Source organism: Rhinatrema bivittatum, chromosome 5, assembly GCF_901001135.1.
Source record: "Rhinatrema bivittatum chromosome 5, aRhiBiv1.1, whole genome shotgun sequence".
Lineage (NCBI taxonomy): Eukaryota > Metazoa > Chordata > Amphibia > Gymnophiona > Rhinatrematidae > Rhinatrema > Rhinatrema bivittatum.
In genome coordinates, this window is record NC_042619.1 from 113,663,580 (window position 1) to 113,681,973 (window position 18,394).

General features: G+C 46.0%; 1 protein-coding gene across 5 annotated transcripts in view; it reads right to left on the bottom strand.

Moving 5' to 3' along the window:
- Positions 1 to 18,394, bottom strand: part of PROSER1 (proline and serine rich 1) — a 114,882-nt gene that overhangs the window by 15,616 nt on the left and 80,872 nt on the right. For 2 of the 5 annotated variants that reach the window (XR_003856916.1, XR_003856915.1), the window contains exon 11: positions 5,954 to 7,687. The exons of the other annotated variants lie outside the window; for them this stretch is intronic. The gene's annotated coding sequence lies outside the window, so the exon portion shown is untranslated. The remainder of the gene's footprint in view (positions 1 to 5,953; positions 7,688 to 18,394) is intronic. 5 annotated transcript variants of the gene reach the window in all.

Consider the following 18,394-nt stretch of genomic DNA (forward strand, 5'->3'; position numbering starts at 1 on the left):
ATGTGCAGGACCACAAGCTGGAGATCCAGTTGAAGAGGATGGTCGAGGTATTGGCCTTCAGCCTCCAAGTGGCGATTTGTGGTAGTCTGATGCAGCGGGCCTGTTTGTTCTGGATGCAGAAGAAGAATACATCATAGCATTCTAAGCAGGTGGCTTGGCTGAAGCTGGGGTGGCCTATGTGGTGGATGCCCTTTATGACTTGATCCGCACATTGGCTAGGATTATGGTCTCTGCGGTGGCAGCTAGAAGGCTGCTATGTTTGCATAACTGGTTGGCGAATGTGTGGTCTAAGTCCCAGCTGTGTAATCTCCCTTTTAAGGGGAAGTTACTATTTGATGAAGACCTGGAGCAATTGATGAAGACCCTGGGGGAATCCAAGTGGAATAGACTGCTGGAGGATATGAAGGCTGTTAGGAAGACCTTTCCGCCACAGGCCTGTTTTTGGGATATGAGGCATTTTTGGCCAGGCAAGATGACCTTGAATGCGGGGCAGAAGCAGGCTGCGGGATATCTTCAAGGCGTTCCTTTGCATATCTTGAGCCAAGCGAGAGGCAGTATGGAACACTTTGCTGCGCTTACAAAGCCTGGAAGCTATTATATCGGTTCCGTCTTCAGAAAAGGGAAAAGGAAAGTACTTAATTTATTTTGTGGTACCCATGAAAGAAGGTACATTCCATTCCATTCTGTACCTTCAAAAACACAACATAGCATTGTGGGTCCTGCAGTTCTGGATGGAGACGCTGCGGACGGTAATCGCCGTGGTTCAGAAAGGACAATTTCTAGCGGCCCTAGATCTCACGGAAGCCTAGCTGCATATCCCCATTCGGCCAGCACACAAGAAGTTTTTGAGGTTCATGGAGCTGTGGACAAGAGTCATCTGATGCCGACCCAGTTGTTGGACTATTTGGGGGTGCGTTTTGATAAATGGGTGGGAAGAATTGTAAAGATTCAGGCTCAGATAGGGCGATTTGTGGTAGTCTGGATCCATAGGGATTCGTAGGGAGCCATAAAGTCAAGAGGCCGCCAATGAAGAGTGGGTGACTCGCCAGAATGATGGCTACTGCCTGGACACAATACCCTTATTCAATAAACATACACATGCTTACTGTGACTCCAACATCACTCTAAGCTTCAACAGCAAGAGGAAATCGAAAAAAGGATTTGCACTCACAAAGAGGGGAGTAGCTGGCTTGTTACGGCGGTTACTACCCCAAACCAAATATGCCTGATACTTCACTTTCAATGCATATACAGCATAGCTCTCTGCTTCAACGACAGGGGAGAAGAATAACTGATACTTCACACATCCAGCAGAGCTCTCTGCTTCAACGGCAAGGGAGAAGAAAAAGGGTTCGCACTCACAAAGCGGGGAGTAGCTGGCTTGTTACGGCGGTTACTACCCCAAACCAAATGTGCCTGATACTTCACTTTCCATGCATATCCAGCAAGGCTCTCTGCTTCAACGGCATGGGAGAATGACTGATACATCACACATTTCCAGCATAGCTCTCTGCTTCAACAGCAGGGGAAAAAACAAAAAAAAAACTGATGCTTCACGCATATCCTGCATAGCTTCAACGACAGGGGTGAAGAAAAAAAAGGATTCGCAATCACAAAGCGAGGAGTAGCTGGCTTGCTACGGCGGTTACTACCCCAAACCAAATGAGCCTGATACTTCACTTCACTTTCAATGCATACCCAGCATGGCTCTCTGCTTCAACGACAGGGGAGAAAAAAACTGATACTTCACGCATATCCAGCATAGCTCCCCTGCTTCAACCGGCAGGGGAGAAGAAAAAACAACCAACAAGGGCTGTACAACATAGTCTAGGTAAAACAAATAAGCATGGTTATCGCGGCGGTTACTACCCCTACTACCCCTAACTAATCAAGCTAGATATTTCACTTGGATGCAGCTCCATCACTGCTCTCTACATTAATGGTGGGGGTGGAAGGGGAATAGAACAAAGAGCTAAGAGAAACAGATAAGTATGAGAGAAAAAATGTGTGAAGCTTGCTGGGCAGACTGGATGGGCCATTCGGTCTGCCGTCATTTCTATGTTTCTATGTCTTGAGAATGCCAGCTCCCAAGGCCTGGGATTATTTAAAGTACTGGGTTCTATGGCGGCCAAGTTGGATTTGGTGCCATGGGCGTTTGCCCATCTTCAACCCCTCCAGCGGGCTCTACTGTCCTGTTGGAGTCCGATGTCAGAGGATTATCAGTGATCTTTACCACTGTAGGGAGAATCCAGATTCAGCCTCTTGTGGTTGCTATCTCGCTGCAATCTGGTGAAGGGGGTGGATCTGGAGACTCCGTATTGGGTAGTGGTGAATACAGATGCCAGCCTCAGTGGTTGGCGGGTGGTCTGTCTCCAACGAACTGCTCAAGGTCGGTGGTCAAGCATGGAAGCAGCCTGGTCTATCAATCGTTTGGAATTGAGGGTGGCACACAGAGTGCTGGTATTTTTCCTTCCTCAGGTCCGAGGGCATATGGTCAGAGTTTTCTTGGTCAATGTAATGACCGAGGCATATATCAATCAGCAGGGCTGCATGAAGAGTCACGCTGTGGCTCGGGAGGCCCTAGAGCTTTTTGTCCGGGCGGAGTGACATTTGGAGGGGCTAGCAACTTCACATGTGGCCAGAGTGGACAATCTGCAAGTGGACAATATCAGTAGGCAACAATTGGACCTGGAGGAATGGAAGCAGTCAATGGAGGCCTTTGACATGATTCGGTTTCGCTGGGGCAGCCCCCAGCTAGATCTGATGGCATCGCAGAGCAATGCCAAAGTAGTGCAGTTTTTCAGTCGCAGAAGAGAGGTCAGAGCTGAGGAATTAGACACTCTCATTGTTCCGTGGCTAGCAGAGCTCCTGCTGTATGTCTTTCCTCTATGGCTGTTAATAGACCACGTGTTGAGACACATAGAGAGACATCTGGGTCAAGTGTTTCTTGTGGCGGCAGAGGTGGCCACTGCATCTGTGGGTTTGCAGATCTGATTCATCTGGCAGTAGATGGGCCCCTCAGATTGGCTCATTTTCTGGTCTGTTTAGGCAAGGTCCTATCTTCTCAGATCAGGTGGATCACTTTTGCTTCGTGGCTTGGCTTTTGAGAAGCAACGGTTAAGGTGAAAGGGTTACTCAGAACTGGTTATTACCACCTTGCTTTGGGCTGGGAGGCCATCCAAGTATATAGCTTATGTCTGGATGTGAAGGGTCTTTGAGACTGGCTGTTTGGAGGAAAGCTATATCCATTATTGGTAGGGATACCACATATTTTAGCCTTTTTAAAACAGGGATTGCCAAGGGCTTAGCCTACTATTCCCTTTGGGTACAGGTAGTGGCCCTGGGGTGACTCAGGGATAAACTACAAGGGAGGTCTTTGGCACTTTGGTATTGCATCTCGATGTAAATCAGTAGATGTAAATCAGGTATTTACACTTTCGGTAAATAGAAGGACTAGGGGGCATTTCATGAAGTTAGCAAGTAGCACATTTAAAACTAATGGAGAAAATTCTTTATCACTCAACGCACAATTAAGCTCTGGAATTTGTTGCCAGAGGATGTGGTTAGTGAAGTTAGTGTAGCTGGGTTTAAAAAAACATTTGGATAAGTTCTTGGAGGAGAAGTCCATTAACTGCCATTAATCAAGTTGACTTAGGGAATGGCTCTGCTACTATTGGGCATCAGTAGCATGGAATCTTCTTAGTGTTTGGCTACTTGCCAGGTTCTTGTAACCTGGTTTGGCCACTGTGGGAAATAGGATGCTGGGCTTGATGGATCCTTGGTCTGACCCATTATGGCAATTTCTTATGTTCTTATGTTATGTTCTTATGTGAATTTTGAAGTGGGTCAAGCATTTGTGGCCATCGGTGCGCAAAGTGTGTCTGGCATGGAGTTTGACCTTAGTTCTGCTGGTGTTTTCTGGGCTTTCCGTTCGTGCCATTGTGGAATGTGTCTCTAAAGGACCTCACCCTGAAGGTGGTTTACCTCGTGGTAATTTGCTCAGCCGGAAGGATTTCAGAGCTACAGGCTTTGTCCTGTAGGGAGCAGTTTTTGAGAATTAAGGATGATAGCATGTCTTTGTGTACAGTACCCTCATTCCTACCCAAGGTGGCTTCCTCTTTCACCTCAGTCAGATGGTGGCGCTTCCTGCGTTTCCGAATTGGTCTTCGGAAATACCAGAAGCAAGGGAACTGCATTTGTTGGATGTTCGTCGAGTGCTGTTGTGGTATCTTAAGGTCACCAACAGTTTCCGCCGGACAGATCATCTGTTTGTATTGTTCAGCAAGCCAAAGAAGGGATGTAAGACTGCGAAGGGCACTATTGCTTGTTAGTTTAAGGAAGCTATTATTTCAATTAATCTTTGCAAGGGCAGAAAGGTTCTAGAGGGGCTGCAAGCACATTCTACTAGGACACAGGGCGGCTTCTTGGGCTGAGTGTCAGTTGGTGTCACCACAAGAGATTTGTTGGGTGGCTTACGTGGTCTTAGCTTCACACCTTTCTCTCGGCAATTACCGGTTGGATGTTCAGGACCCAGGAGAGCAGATGTTTAATGGAGTGGAATTGAGGGTGAGTCCTTTCCCATGCCTGCCCAGTGTAGGGGTGCTTGGTATATCACTTGTCTGGACTGATCTGGGGTCCATCAGAAAAGGAAAAATTGGTTCTTAAACTGCTTACGCGACTCTAGCGCATCCTTGCTAATGAGAACCCAATCAGTTTTCGTGATTCGGGCCGTCCGCCAGCAAGGAAAACCGACGCGAAATGGTTCAGGAAGCGTTTTCTGAACCCAACTATTTTTTTTTTCTAAACTTTTTTGTTTCTTTAAATTTTTTCATCCTACTTAATATCACAATGAATATTAACGCCTCAGCTATTAACGCCTGCTCTAGGCAGGTGTTAATAGATGACAGTTAAATGTGTGTCGAGACGCACATTTTGTTTTTTTGCATCAGGAGTGAATGCCTAATAGCCTCATTCACATGCATTTGCATGTGATGAGTGCTATTAGATTCACTCCGCGTTGGACGCGCGTTGAATATATGCTAATCCCTTATTGCATTAGGGGATTGATTAGCGCCTATTCTACCCGTGTCCAACTGCAGATTAACAGTGTGCTTGGCTGAGCGCACTGAATTGCATCGGCCCCTAAGTTTGGCTTGGTTACAGGTCAATACTGAGGGATTGCAGATGGTATGCTCATATATATAGCAGTGCCTCAAAGTTTTGTTCTCTGCCTCCATCTGCTGGTAGGGATTCAAAACCCACTTGTCTGGACTGATCTGTGGTACTACAGGAACGAAAAATTAGCAGTTAAGAACCAATTTTCCTTTGGCCAGGGAGATTGCAAACATTTTGGCAGTGAAAGTTTAAATGCAGGAGATTCAGATTCTATAGTGTCCTCCAGCTGGTGCTGGAAGTTCCACAGAAAGTGGGAGTAGATCACAATGCACTTAAATCACTCTTTAGTGGCCTATAATATGAATACAAAGATGATCATCAACTCTCCTGGCCTACTATAGCTCCATGCGACACTTTTGTAGCTTGCAAGAATGGAGGAGTTAGAGAAAGGAAAGGATCACCACATGAAGGTAAAACATTGGACTTCATACCCTTTGCCTACCAGGTCTTTCATGAATCCTTCCCCTCTAACCCTAAACCGAGGCTCAGTGGGAAGGCGTTTCCATGTAATATGATTTAGGTTCAAGGATAAGTGTGAGAGACTGGGTCTATTGGGTAGTGAGCTTAAGTGAAGACAGAGAAGGAAGATTTTCTCCCTTAAAATATTTGTGATTCGCATTTTTCCCCATCCTCAAATAATGAAAAGTAATAAATACTGGTAACAGAAAGAATTTGCTCTCTAAAGAAAACTGATAAGTTTCTGTGATAAAACTCCACATAATTTACTGCAAATAACAAAAATGATTTTAAGTTACTTTTCTCTAATGCAGAAATCTACCTTGCTTGGGCAACAAGTGCAGAGTTGAAATTTGAACTAAATGCAGATGCAAATCCAGGTAGAACTGAAGCTGGAGATGGGACTGGAGTTGCTGAAGGTAGAGGTGCAATTGCTGCCAGTGTGGAAGGCGGCTGGAGCCCTGGGAATGAAGGTAGAGTGGGGAATGGCAGGAGGTGTGTTGGAGACAGGCAATCCAGGAAAAGCTGGGCTTGAGGAGACAAGAGGTCCCTGAGTGACAGAAAAAAAGCGAAGGAAACGGCAGTGGATAAGTCAGAGGAAATGCAGAAAGCCCGACACTGGGGTAGTGCGGCCAGAAAAGACAGATGTTGTGGAGCTGGAATGAGAAACAGAGGGAGCTGAAGGCGCTGCAGCAGGAACAGTTAACAATGTCCCTGATGCAGTAGTAGGTGTAAGGCTTGAGCTACCAGAAAAAGCAGCAGTACTTGTGAGAGATGCAAAATGAGGAAGTGCAGTAAAAACAGGGGGAATATGGTTAGAAGATCCATGAGACGCCAGAGGAAGTGAGGAGAGACTGGGGACTATTTAAAGGAGTGCCCAAGGAGGACAGATCAGGTAAACCTTGATTGACAGAATTTGATAAACTGACTGGAACTGTGGAGGCTGAGGGAAAGACATGACCCAATACCGCAGACAAACCTAGAGTACCATGGGAAGGAGTAACTGAACGGGAAGAACCTTTAAAGGCAGATGGGATGGGGCTAGTAGGTTCAGTTTTTATCTGGACAGGGATACTTGTGGCAATTGGGGAAGATGTAAGCTGCTTGTCATGATTAGAAGAAACAGGGTCCCTGAAAAAGAGCTGAACCACAACTGGCTAGCGATGGAGGTGGTTAAAGGAGACTGAGTCTGTAGTGTTGGTGGAGTAACAACTGGGATTCGTCACTGAAGTGGAAGAAAGGCCTTGAAAATATTCAAACCTGGAGTGGAAGAGTTTTGTGGTGTAGGTGTGGTAGAGGGAGTATAAGATTTGTTATCAGATGAGCCAGGTTGGTCAGTATTCTGATAACTAGGAGTGGCTAAAGAAGACAGCCCAACTGGAACTGCTGAAGGCAAAGCAGAAGAGTTCATTAATGTGGTATCATTGATGTCAGAAATCCCTTCAACATAGATAATAGGGGATTTCCTAAATTAAGTGCTCCAGAAGTGCCAGCAGCAGAAGTACCAGCAATCTCAGAGAGAGCTGGAGAAGATAACCCTTGTAGAGTAGGGGTCACAGACAAAGGGAGGCCTGCAAATACTGGTGGCACTAAAGCAGGAGTACTAGATGAGGAAGTAGAGGTACCGGTGACAGAAAAAAGGACGTCCTGTGAAAGGTGCACATGCCAAAGTTTCACTGGGGACAGGCGTGGCACATGGTATGGAAGCCCCTTGAGGAGCTGGAGTGACAGCAGGAGGTACTCCTGAAAAAACTAATTGGAACAGGAGGTAGTAAGTGAATTATTAGCAGGTGTAGCATCAACAGCTGGCAGTGAAAGACTCTTTATGACACTGGCAGTTTGTGTTGATTGAGATGGTGGAAGGGTCAAGATTTGACTTGAGAAGCAGAGAGTCCTGAGGTAGACATGTTGATCCCAGAGATGACTGGTGTTGTTGGTGTTGAAGGATGAACTGAGGACTTTGCAGGAGAAGGAGTTGGGGTGACAACTGGTGTTGAAGATGCAGATGAATTAGAGCCATGAGGAGAAAACAGCTGATTTGCGGATGCATTAAAAGCTGCAAAGGAACAAAAACATAATTAATACTTTAAAATGACAAAACTAATGTTTAAACATAGCAAGTTTGCTTACTGTAAATGGTATTTTCCATACATAGCAGGATGAATTAGCCATTATATGTGGGTGACATCATCCGACAGCACCAAACAGATTGTCTCCTAGCTAGTAGAGCTTTGGCTCTAGTGAGTATGTGTAGGAGTTCCGCACAGGCATAGATTTGTGAACCTTCTTAGTCAGTAACAGAACTAAGTCCTACCTAGGAAGTCAACTCTCAAAGGAGATGTGGATATTCCATGGATAATTCATCCAGCTATCTCCAGAAAACACAGTTTATGGCAAACAAATTTGATTTTTCCATCAATAAACAGGCTGAATTAGGGAGTCCAAAGCTGAGGGTTGCAGCGGAGCATTTACTGAGTAAGCAACCCAGACCTACAATGGCGAGTAGAACCACTGCAAGAAAAAGTTTTGCAAAACTGCTTGTCCAAATCTACTGTCAGTCTTTGAGAGGCTATCAAGAGAGTAATGGGATGTGAAGGTGTGAAATGAAGACCAAGCCTGCAGTTTTGTAGATATCCTTAGTGGGTAGTTCTTGAAGATAACCAACAGAAGCAGCCATAGCTCTCACTTGATGAGCCTTCACAGAACCTGTGATCTGCACTCCTGCTGATATGTAACAGTGGTGAATGTACTCAGCTAGCCAGTTAGACAAAATACATTTGGCGACTGCTACTCCCAGCCTGTTGGAATTATATGAGACAACAAATGGGACATTTTATTATGCGGCTGAGTTAATTTCTTGTACTATGCTAAGGCCATTTTGTAGTCCGAGTATAGAGGAAATTTTTGCCTTCATGATCGTGGGCCTTGAAAAGAAGGAGAGTAGCACAGTGGATTGGTTGCTATGAAAAGCAGAGACTACGTTTGGCAGAAACTTGGGTGGATATGAAAGACCATACTGCTGTGAAAGAATTGCATGTAAGGAGGATAATGGATGAGAGCATGAAGTTCGCTGATCCTTCTAGAAATCAAGATACACCAACTTCCATGTTAAGTACTTTAAAGAAGCTAACTCTAATTTTTCAAAGGGGGGTTTCATTAGTTGGGAAAGGACCACATTCAGGTCCCAAAGCATCAGCTGGTTTTTGGATTGGGGACTTGACATTCCATAGACCTTTAATGAAACAAGATATCTTCAAGAGGCATAGAGATTGATTTGCTATTCACTTGAGTATTGTAAACTGACATAGAGCTAAGGTGAACTCACACCAATGAGGTGGCGAGACCTGAATCAGAAAGGTGTAGCATATATTTCAGAAGATACTTAGGTTCCCAAGAAAATGGGTCCAAAGCGTGTTATTGGGCACCTCCTGGAATACCTATTCCATTTGAAGGCATAATTTCTTTTAGTTAAAGGCTTTCGAGGTGAAACTAGTATGTCCACAGTATCTGATATGGTAAGTGGAGATTAACTATCACTGAGTGCTCAAACATCCAAGTAGTTAGGTTGAGGATCGAGAGGTTGGGATAATAAAGTGTTCCATCTTCCTGAGTTAACAATGTATGTTCTGTTCCCAAGACATTGGTGGACTGCTGTAAAGCTGACAAGAAATGCATTACTAGATCTGTCTGGGTCATGCCAGAGCTATTAGGATCAACCAAGCACAGTCCTGACTCACTTTCTGCACTGTTTTGGCAATAAGCTATATTGGTGGGAAAGCATACATGAGGCTTGTCCCTAGTCAAGAAGGAAAGTGTCTTGAGCTAGTCTATGGTCACTTAGTAGAACTGAACAAAACTGATTTAGTTTTGTACTTTGCTGTAATGCAAATAGGTCCACTGACAGCAAATCCCCATAAACTGAATAGTTCGCCGGCTACTGATTGCTGTAGTGAGCAATTGTATGGCCAATAACTCTACTAAGTCAATTTGCCAGTGTCTTGGAGATGCCCAGCAGATAGGTGGCCTGGAGGGGCAGCTCGATTCTTTCTGCCCAATACCAGATCTTCAGGGCTTTTTGGCAGAGAAGCCAAGATCTATTCCACCCCTGCTTGTTGAAGTGCACATGCAACCTAGTTGTCGGTTTGTATCAGAATGCTCTTTCCCTGCAGAAGATGTTTGAATGCTGAGACAGACCAGATGCTCTGGGTGCAAACAGTTCTGGTGTGGGTGCCTCAGCATTTGGTGGAGGCGTCCATCGCTAGAACTACAAGATAGGGTAGTGAACAAAGATGGGACCCCATCCTGAAGAACCTGGGGACACGACCACCACTGCAACTCCTGTTTCATTGCCGTTGTAATATGCACCAGAGATGAGTGGGGTTGAATTAGTTGATCCCACTGGGCACGTAGACCCCATTTGAGGTAGCAGATTTGAAAGCATGTCAATGGAACCACGTGGATGGCTGCTACCATGTGGCCAAGGACCATGAGGAACCAATCTGCCTGTCGAGTGTCAAGTGTAGCTGAATGGATGAGCAGTCATGGCATTCATTTGACTGGGAAGCAGGAACGTTCTTTCCTGCAGTGAGTCTATCAAAGCTCCACTGAACCTGAGCCTCTGAGGGGGCTCCAGATTTGGCTTCTTGAAGTTGACCAGAAAACCCAGTGCTGTAGAATACAAACCGTGGTGTGCAGGGAGCAGAATACTTCCTCTCAGGAATTTGCCATAATCAGCCAATTGTCCAGGTACAGGAAGACTTGCATTCCCTGGTGACAGAGATGAGCTGCTAACTGCGAGGCATTTTGTAAAGACCCTTGAGGCTGACACCATGCCAAAGGGGGAATAACTTTCTACTGGTAATGAGAAGTATCTATTTGGAAGTGAAGGTAGTATCAATGTGAAGGATGGATGGGGTATGTGAGCATATACATCCTTTAAATCCAGGGCATGCATCCATCCATCCTTCTGCATGTAAAGGAGAATCGTACTGATGGAATTTATTTTGAATTTCTCTGAGTGAATGTTTGTTCAAGAGTCTTTGGACCTCAATGGGCCATAATCCTCCCAATTTCTTGCGGATGAGGAAATACCAAGAACAGAAGCTCTATGCATGTTGGGACACAGGACTGACTCTATTGCTCGTTGCTGGATGAGCGGTTGGACTTCAAAACAAAGTTGCAGCAGATGAGAAAGATCAGGACAGAGCATTGGTTAATGTGGTAGAGATGGGAGCCAGGAAAAATGCAACCAGAATCCAGACTCCACAATTTGGAGGACCAAGGGGGTCATTGGTGATCTGATGCCACTCCTTCACAAAATGCTGGATTCTTCTCTCACCAGAATCATGGGGGAGGGAATGTTCGGAAGGGATTAAAAACTGAGCCCTGGCTTATGTGAGGCTTGTTGAGTGGTTGACAGAATTCATGTTGTTGAGACCCTGGCTGGAAGCAGTTGCTAGTGCTGGGCCAGAAGGGGTGTAGACGGTATAGCTGGAAAGGGCAGTAAAGCTGCCTGTGGAAATACGGTCACTTATAAGTGTAGAAAGAATGTCTCAATGTGAGTGGCTGTTCAGAAGCCATCACAAGAGATTGTACAGCAACATTCTGGTCCTTTATTTGGGTGACTGTTTCTCTAAGTTTCTTGCCAAAGAGATTATCTCCGAGACAAGGGAAATCTGCCAATTTCTCATGGATTCCTCTGTATGCTGCTTGTCCTAAGCCATGCCATATGTTGCACTCCAGTGAAGATGAAGTGCGTGAAACAGAATCAAAGTACTCATAGACTGATCGGAGGAGATGGAAAATCGCTTCCTCTACATCCAAAAGAGGCTGAGGATAATGAGAGTCAGACTCTGGTTGAAGGAAGGCTTTAGCTTCAGAATGTAATCATGAATATACTGCAACCATGTAGAATTGAATAGGTAATGTGAGCAGTGAGCATTCAGGCTTGGAAGACTTTCTTGCCATAGTTATCATAGGAGCCTGTGATCTTTTCCTGGAAGGGAACTGGAATAAATCTGTGTCTCTTTTGCTTTCTTTATAACGGACTCAAACACCACTGACTGGTAGGGGAGCTGTACAACACCAAATACTAGAGACTGTTGAACCCTGTATTTCATGTCCAACTTCCTAGCCATAGAGAGATTGGATACAGGAGCCTCCCACATCCTCATTTGAAGCACGCTGAGAACACTGTGGACTGAAATGGCCACTGGTTCAGAAGGGATGTTGAGAATCTGAAGAAGTTTGAGCAGTTCAGAACAGGGGTCCCTGTCTTTCCAAACATGAATGTTCACAATGAGTCCAATATTTTCCACAAATTTCGAGTAGTGGAGGAGAAAGTGGCGGCCATTAAGAATTGGCCCCGGCTGAGGGGCCTCAAAGCGTTGCAACGTTTCCTCGGCTTTTCCAATTTCTACCATCACTTTATTCCCAACTATTCCTGTATTGTGGCCCCATTGACTGCCCTCACCTGAAAGGGGGCCAACGCGGTGGATTGGCCTGTTCCCCACCTGCCAAGCTTTCGAGGCCCTCAAGGAAGATTTCTTGTTAGACACCTGCCTTCGTCATCCGGATCCAGCCGGCCCTTTGTGGTGGGAAGTCGATGCCTCCAATTTGGCCGTGGGGGCCGTGTTGAGCCAGTTACTCTGAGTCTGGACAATTGGACAATTGTTACCCTTGTTCATATTTCTCGAAGAAATTCTCGCCGGCAGAGAGCAACTACTGTGTTGGTGATAAAGAGTTGCTAGCCATGAAACTTGCCCTGGAGGAATGGAGACAGTGGTTGGAGGGAGCCAACCATCCGGTTACGATTTACACCGACCACAAAAACTAGCATTCTTGAAGCAAGCCCAACACCTGAACCCAAGGCAAGCCCGGTCCAAGTCCTCACTTGGGCCCATGACTCCCTCACTGGGGGCCATGCTGGCTGTAAAGGGACCTTGGACTTGTTGAAACCGATTCTACTGGTGGCCGACGGTGAGACAGGACGTCCAAGCCTTTGTGGGCTCTTGCCCTACCTGCGCCGTTCAGAAGCCGCTCATCGGGAGGCCCAGGGGCCTGTTACAACCATTACAACTTCCGCCCCATAGCCAACTTACCTCTGATTGCCAAACTGATGGAGAAAGTAGTTAAACAACTCTCGGATTACATTGAAGAAAATAACATTCTCGCCCCGACTCAGTATAGATTCCGAAAATCTCTAAACACTGACACCATCCTCCTAAACCTAGAAAAAAAACAATCCCACCTTCTGGTTCTTTTAGACCTGTCCGCAGCTTTCGACACGGTCAAACACTCTACTCTCTTAGAACGTCTAACCAACATAGGCATTAAAGGATCTGCACTCAGCTGGTTCAAGTCTTTCTTATGCAACAGGTTCTTTAAAGTTAGGATAAACAATAAAGAATCCCAACCCATCCTCTCTGACCAGGGAGTCCCCCAAGGATCCTCCCTATCACCCACGCTCTTCAACATTTACCTGCTCCCGCTCAGTCAATTACTCACAAATTTAAAGTTAACCCACTACCTCTATGCAGACGACGTTCAAATACTCATCCCGATCACAGAATCCCTGCAAAAAATCATGACCCACTGGAATGACTGCCTTCAGTCAATTAAGCGCCTACTCTCCCTGCCTTAACCTAGTCCTCAACTCCAACAAAATGGAGAATGCTCATCATATCTCAAGACCACAATCTCAACCTCTTCAACCCACCAAGCTCTTCCCAACCTACATCACTAAAACCTAACCTATCACCGTTCGTTAGGGACTTAGGAACCTGGCTGGACAATCAGCTAAACCTAAAAAAATTAATAAACACCACCACAAAGGAGTGCTTTTACAAACTGCAAGTCCTCAAAAAAACTCAAACCACTCCTTCAGTTCAATGACTTCCGACTGGTGCTACAATCCATCATTCTATCTAAGATCGATTATTGCAACTCTATCCTGCTCGGACTCCCCGCCAACACCATTAAAACCTCTACAGATGGTAATAAAACGCCGCCGCCCAGAATCCTCACCAGCTCCAAAAGAAGAGAACCACATCACCCCCATCCTCCGTTCCCTACATTGCTACCCATCAAATACAGGATCCCTTTAAAGTTCTCACAATTATACATAAAGTGACGGCACAACCTCTCTCCTCTCAATTTAAGCATTCAATTGAAACAACACACTTCTTCCAGACCCATCAGAAGTGCATATAAAGGCACTCTGTTTGCCCCTCCGGCGAAAACAGCTCTAAGGAGCGGGCCCTATCTGCAGCAGTCCCCATCACTGGAACTCACTCCCCCCCGGACCTATGACTTGAAACCATGCCCCTCTGCTTTAAAAAAAAACAGAAAAACTTGGCTTTTCATTCAAGCTTTCCCGGACACCTAACCTTGACCTAGGTTTATTGTCAGTCCGGTGGCCCGGGTTTAATATCAGTCCTGTCTGGCCTGCATTGTTCTCTCACTTATCATCGTCCTTGGTTTAACAAAAGTCTTATTAGCTCCTCATGTACATTCACCCATTGTAATTGTGCATACTCTAATCCAAGTTTCATTACCTTTACCAGTACATGATACACGCTTCTTTTTAATTGTATATACTCTCCCATCAAGTTTCCTGCCCCAGTCCCCGGAACGTATCATATCATAGACTTTGCAGTCAAATTCATATCATAAGTATCATATCTTAAGCATCATATCATAGACTGTTTCAGTTTAAGTTCCTTGTACCAGTTTTTTGCATTCACTTGTTTTAAGTGCTAGCTGTATCAGTTCTTGTATTTACTTGTTTCATGTACTAGCCTTTGAGCGAAGTTGCAGTTTTTTTGTAAACCGGAGTAATCTGTATCCCATATAGGAACCTCGGTATATAAAAGCTAAAAATAAATAAATAAATACCCATCCCCGTGGAACCTTGGACACACATCTCCACAGACTTTGTCGTGGACCTTCTCATCTCTGGAGGTAATTTGGTCATTTGGGTGACCATAGATCGATTCTTCAAGATGGCGCACTTTGTCCCCTTGCCAACGTTGCCTTCTGCACCTGACCTAGCCAATCTCTTCGCTCAGCAGGTCTTTAGACTTCACGGTCTTCCGCATGATATAGTCTCCGATCGAGGACCAACAGTTTACTGCTCGATATTGGAAAAGCACTTTGCAAACGCTTCAGTGTGCAACTTAGCCTTTCGTCTGCGTTCCATCCCCAGACTAATGGGCAAACGAAATGGACTAACTGAACCTTAAAGACTTTTCTCCATTCGTTCGTTCGTGAATGAACAAGATAATTGGGCCAAGTTACTCCCATGGGCGGAGTTCTCGTATAATAATCACACGCATGCTGCTACTGGAAGTTCACCTTTCCTCGTTGTCTATGGGAAGCAACTTCGACCGCCATTGCCTTCGCCTGAACCTAGTGCACTCCCGGCAGTTCAACTTTCAGCCCGCCAGCTTCTTTCCTTATGGACTTCTATCCAGGGAAAGCTCCGTAAACCCCCACCCAGTCCGCCAAGAAGTGGGTGGATAGGCATCGTCAGCCAGCGCCTATTTTCCTTCCTGGAGACCGCGTCTGGCTTAGTACTAAAAATCTACAGCTATGAAATCCCTTCTCGAAGGACTAACTCCGAGATTGTGTGGGCCTTTTCGAGTCGCCGAACAAATGGGAGCAGTCTCATACCGACTACGCCTACCCTCCTCCATAGCGCATACATGACATGTTCCATGTGTCATTGCTGAAGCCTCTTGTTCTATCCAGATACCACTCCCGGGCTCCTGAACCATCGGATCCTTCAGTACCAGACGATGTTTACGTATCAAGTACGTGAGATCTTGGATGTCCGGTTCCATCAACGACGCTGGGAGTACTTGCTCGCCTGGGAGGGTTGCGGACCCGAGGATAATTCTTGGGAACCGGCCCGTAACATCCTTGACAAGGACTTATTACGGCAGTTGACCACCCAAGTAAACCCAGACCGGCTAAGAGGGGGCGTAAGAGGGGAGGTACTGTTACGGTTCTGGCCGGGAGTGCTGCGACCAGACCCTTACCTCTGTGCTCCTGGACTTGTTCCCCGCTTCTGGAGGCCTGGACTGCGGCCTGTTTGGTGGCGTCACCCGTGGGGGTCACACCGCCGGGAAGCCTCCCATGGACACCCTGCTTCTGGGCGCTTTTCCCGCCAGTGGTGACTCCACCCAGTTCCTGACGTCAGAAACGCCGCGGCCTTGATAAGCCGGCCGCAGACACTCTGTCTTGGCCTTGCAACGGGTTTACCTCCTGGTTCCCTATTGCTTCGTGCCCCCCGGAGTGAGTTGCCTTGGTACTCGCTCCGTTCCTGCTTGCTTGCTACAGTACCTGCTTGGTTCCTGCTTGCCTGCTACAGTTCCTGCCTGGTTCCAGTACCCCCGAGTCCTGCTACAGTTCCTGCCTGGTTCCAGTACCCGAGTCTTGCTACAGTTTCTGTCTGGTTCCGTAACCCAAGTCTTGCTACAGTTTCTGTCTACTGTTCTAGTCTGGTTCCAGTTCTCAGTCCTGATCATCAACCCGCCTAAGTCCCAGCGGCCCGGGCCCCCTACGGGCTCCTCCTGGGGGGGGCTTTGGCTTCCAAGGGTGAAGCCGCCTAAGTCCTAGCGGCTGGGCTCCTAAAGGGCTCCTCCCGGGAGAGCACTAGCTTCCAGGATGAAGAGCACCTCTACGTCCTGCCTGAACATCTGCCTCCCGGCCTGCCACATACTAGAGACATTGAACACCTATCCCAGTCTCCCTGCAGGTCGGCCCAAGAGTCCACTAAACTAAGACTCCATAACACAATATACAATTAAGCTCTGGAATTCATTGCTGGAGAATGTGGTTAAGAAAGTTAGTGAAGCTGGTTTTAAAAAAGGTTTAGGACAAGTTCTTGGAGAAGTCCATAAACTATTATTAACCAAGCAGACTTAGGGGTACATTTTTCAAAAACAGAGCATGTGCGAACAAAAGTACACTGGATTTTATAAGATACGAAATTGGAGCAGTCTCAGAGGGAACTTCCTTCCGCCTCCCCTCACCTTCCCCCTCCCTTCCCCTACCTAACCCACCCCACCCCCCCCCCCGGGCATGCCCCCGGACACGCCCCCTCCGTCCCTTTTACGAAGCCCCGGGGCTTACATGCATCCCGGGGCTATGTGCGTGCCGGCGGCCTATGCAAAATAGGCGTGCCGGCGCGCAGGGCCTTTAAAATCCGGCCCTTAGGGAATAGCCACTATTTATCACTGCATGATAGCAGCATGGGATCTATTTACTGTTTGGGCTCTTGCCAAGTAACTTGTGCCCTGGATTGGCCATTGTTGGAAACAGGATAACTGGGGCTCGATGGACCCCTCGGTCTGACTCAATATGGCAATTCTTATGTGATCTAGTGATGATCTAAATCTATGTTTGGTGCTGGTGTCTTCATACCATGTTTTTCATTTACCTTTTGATCAGCATGAGGAAGAATTGGTGCTGATTGTTGGCGTTGTTTCAGCACTATTTTGTGCTTAAGAAGTTGCGCCGACGTCTGTCAGCACCAGTATCCGCGCAATCTTTCATGCGATCCTGCACTGGTGTGCTTCGGTACAAAGTGATGCGTATCATCCTTTGATGTCATTAGGTCTGTGCCGACTGTTGGTGCTGGCGATTCTGCAGTTTTTGGCACTTTAGCATGTTTCTGAGCAGAGGGTTTTTCTGGCCACTCCCTATGTTCTGATGAACTATTATGCAATCTCTTTGAGCTCAAAGATTCCCCTGAAGAGGGATCATGCTTGGCTTTTATGATGGTATTTTGGTATTCTAGACTCACAGGAGGTTTTAGCTCATGTTTGAGCTTAAGCTCTATATAAACCAAGGCACTTTTGGACATTCTCCCACAAGGCCCACAGGAAGAGCTGTCATGTTTTGGGCCCAGGCATCTGAGGCACAAGTTGTACTGATCTGTCGATACCATTTTATGGCAGCATTTCTCAAACTTAAAGGGTCTCCTTCCCTTCTTTCCCACCAATGATTTCTATGAAGCCATTCAATGTTTTTAGTGAAAACATCCTTGATAAGTTTAAAGTAGTATTCTTTGCGAGAACTGCAGCTGATATAAGAGAAGAGACAGTTCGATCATTCGTGAAGCAGACAAATTAAGACTGAGAAAAATTGTGCAGTGATGCCAGCGTGGGACATCCACGCATGCTCAGAACTTTCCAAGCTAGGAGAGAAGAGCACCAACATGGTGCCGTTGGATGATGTCATCCATCTTGTGTGGTGGTTTGTATGGCTTGTCCATGGAGAAAATACATGTGTAACCCAGTTTCACAAGTATTTTTACTCAAACTTTCTGAGAAGTGTTCCAGGGGGTGGAATTACAGGCTTCATTTTGATTATAAAAGTATGAGGTAATTTTAAAAGGCTTTATGTGCTTAAAACTGGGTTTGCACTTATGTATGTAAGAGAGCTTTTGAAAACTGGTATGATATATGCTATTGAATTGTCAGTAGGTTTTACGTACTAAATGGGCTTTTTAAAATTGCTACGATATATGCTACTTTTACACTGGCAAATCCTTTTAAAAAATTACCCTCTATGCATGCAAATCTTATCGCAGACATTACATCATCCAAAGATCTGGTGTAACATTGTGTGATGTCATGTGTGCCCTTAGTCAATTACTCGAGTATTTTCAAAGCAAACGTATGCATATAAGTTTGCTTAGAAAATTAACTTCTTAATTGTGTAAGTGTGATACTACAGGATGCCTGTAATTTTGATT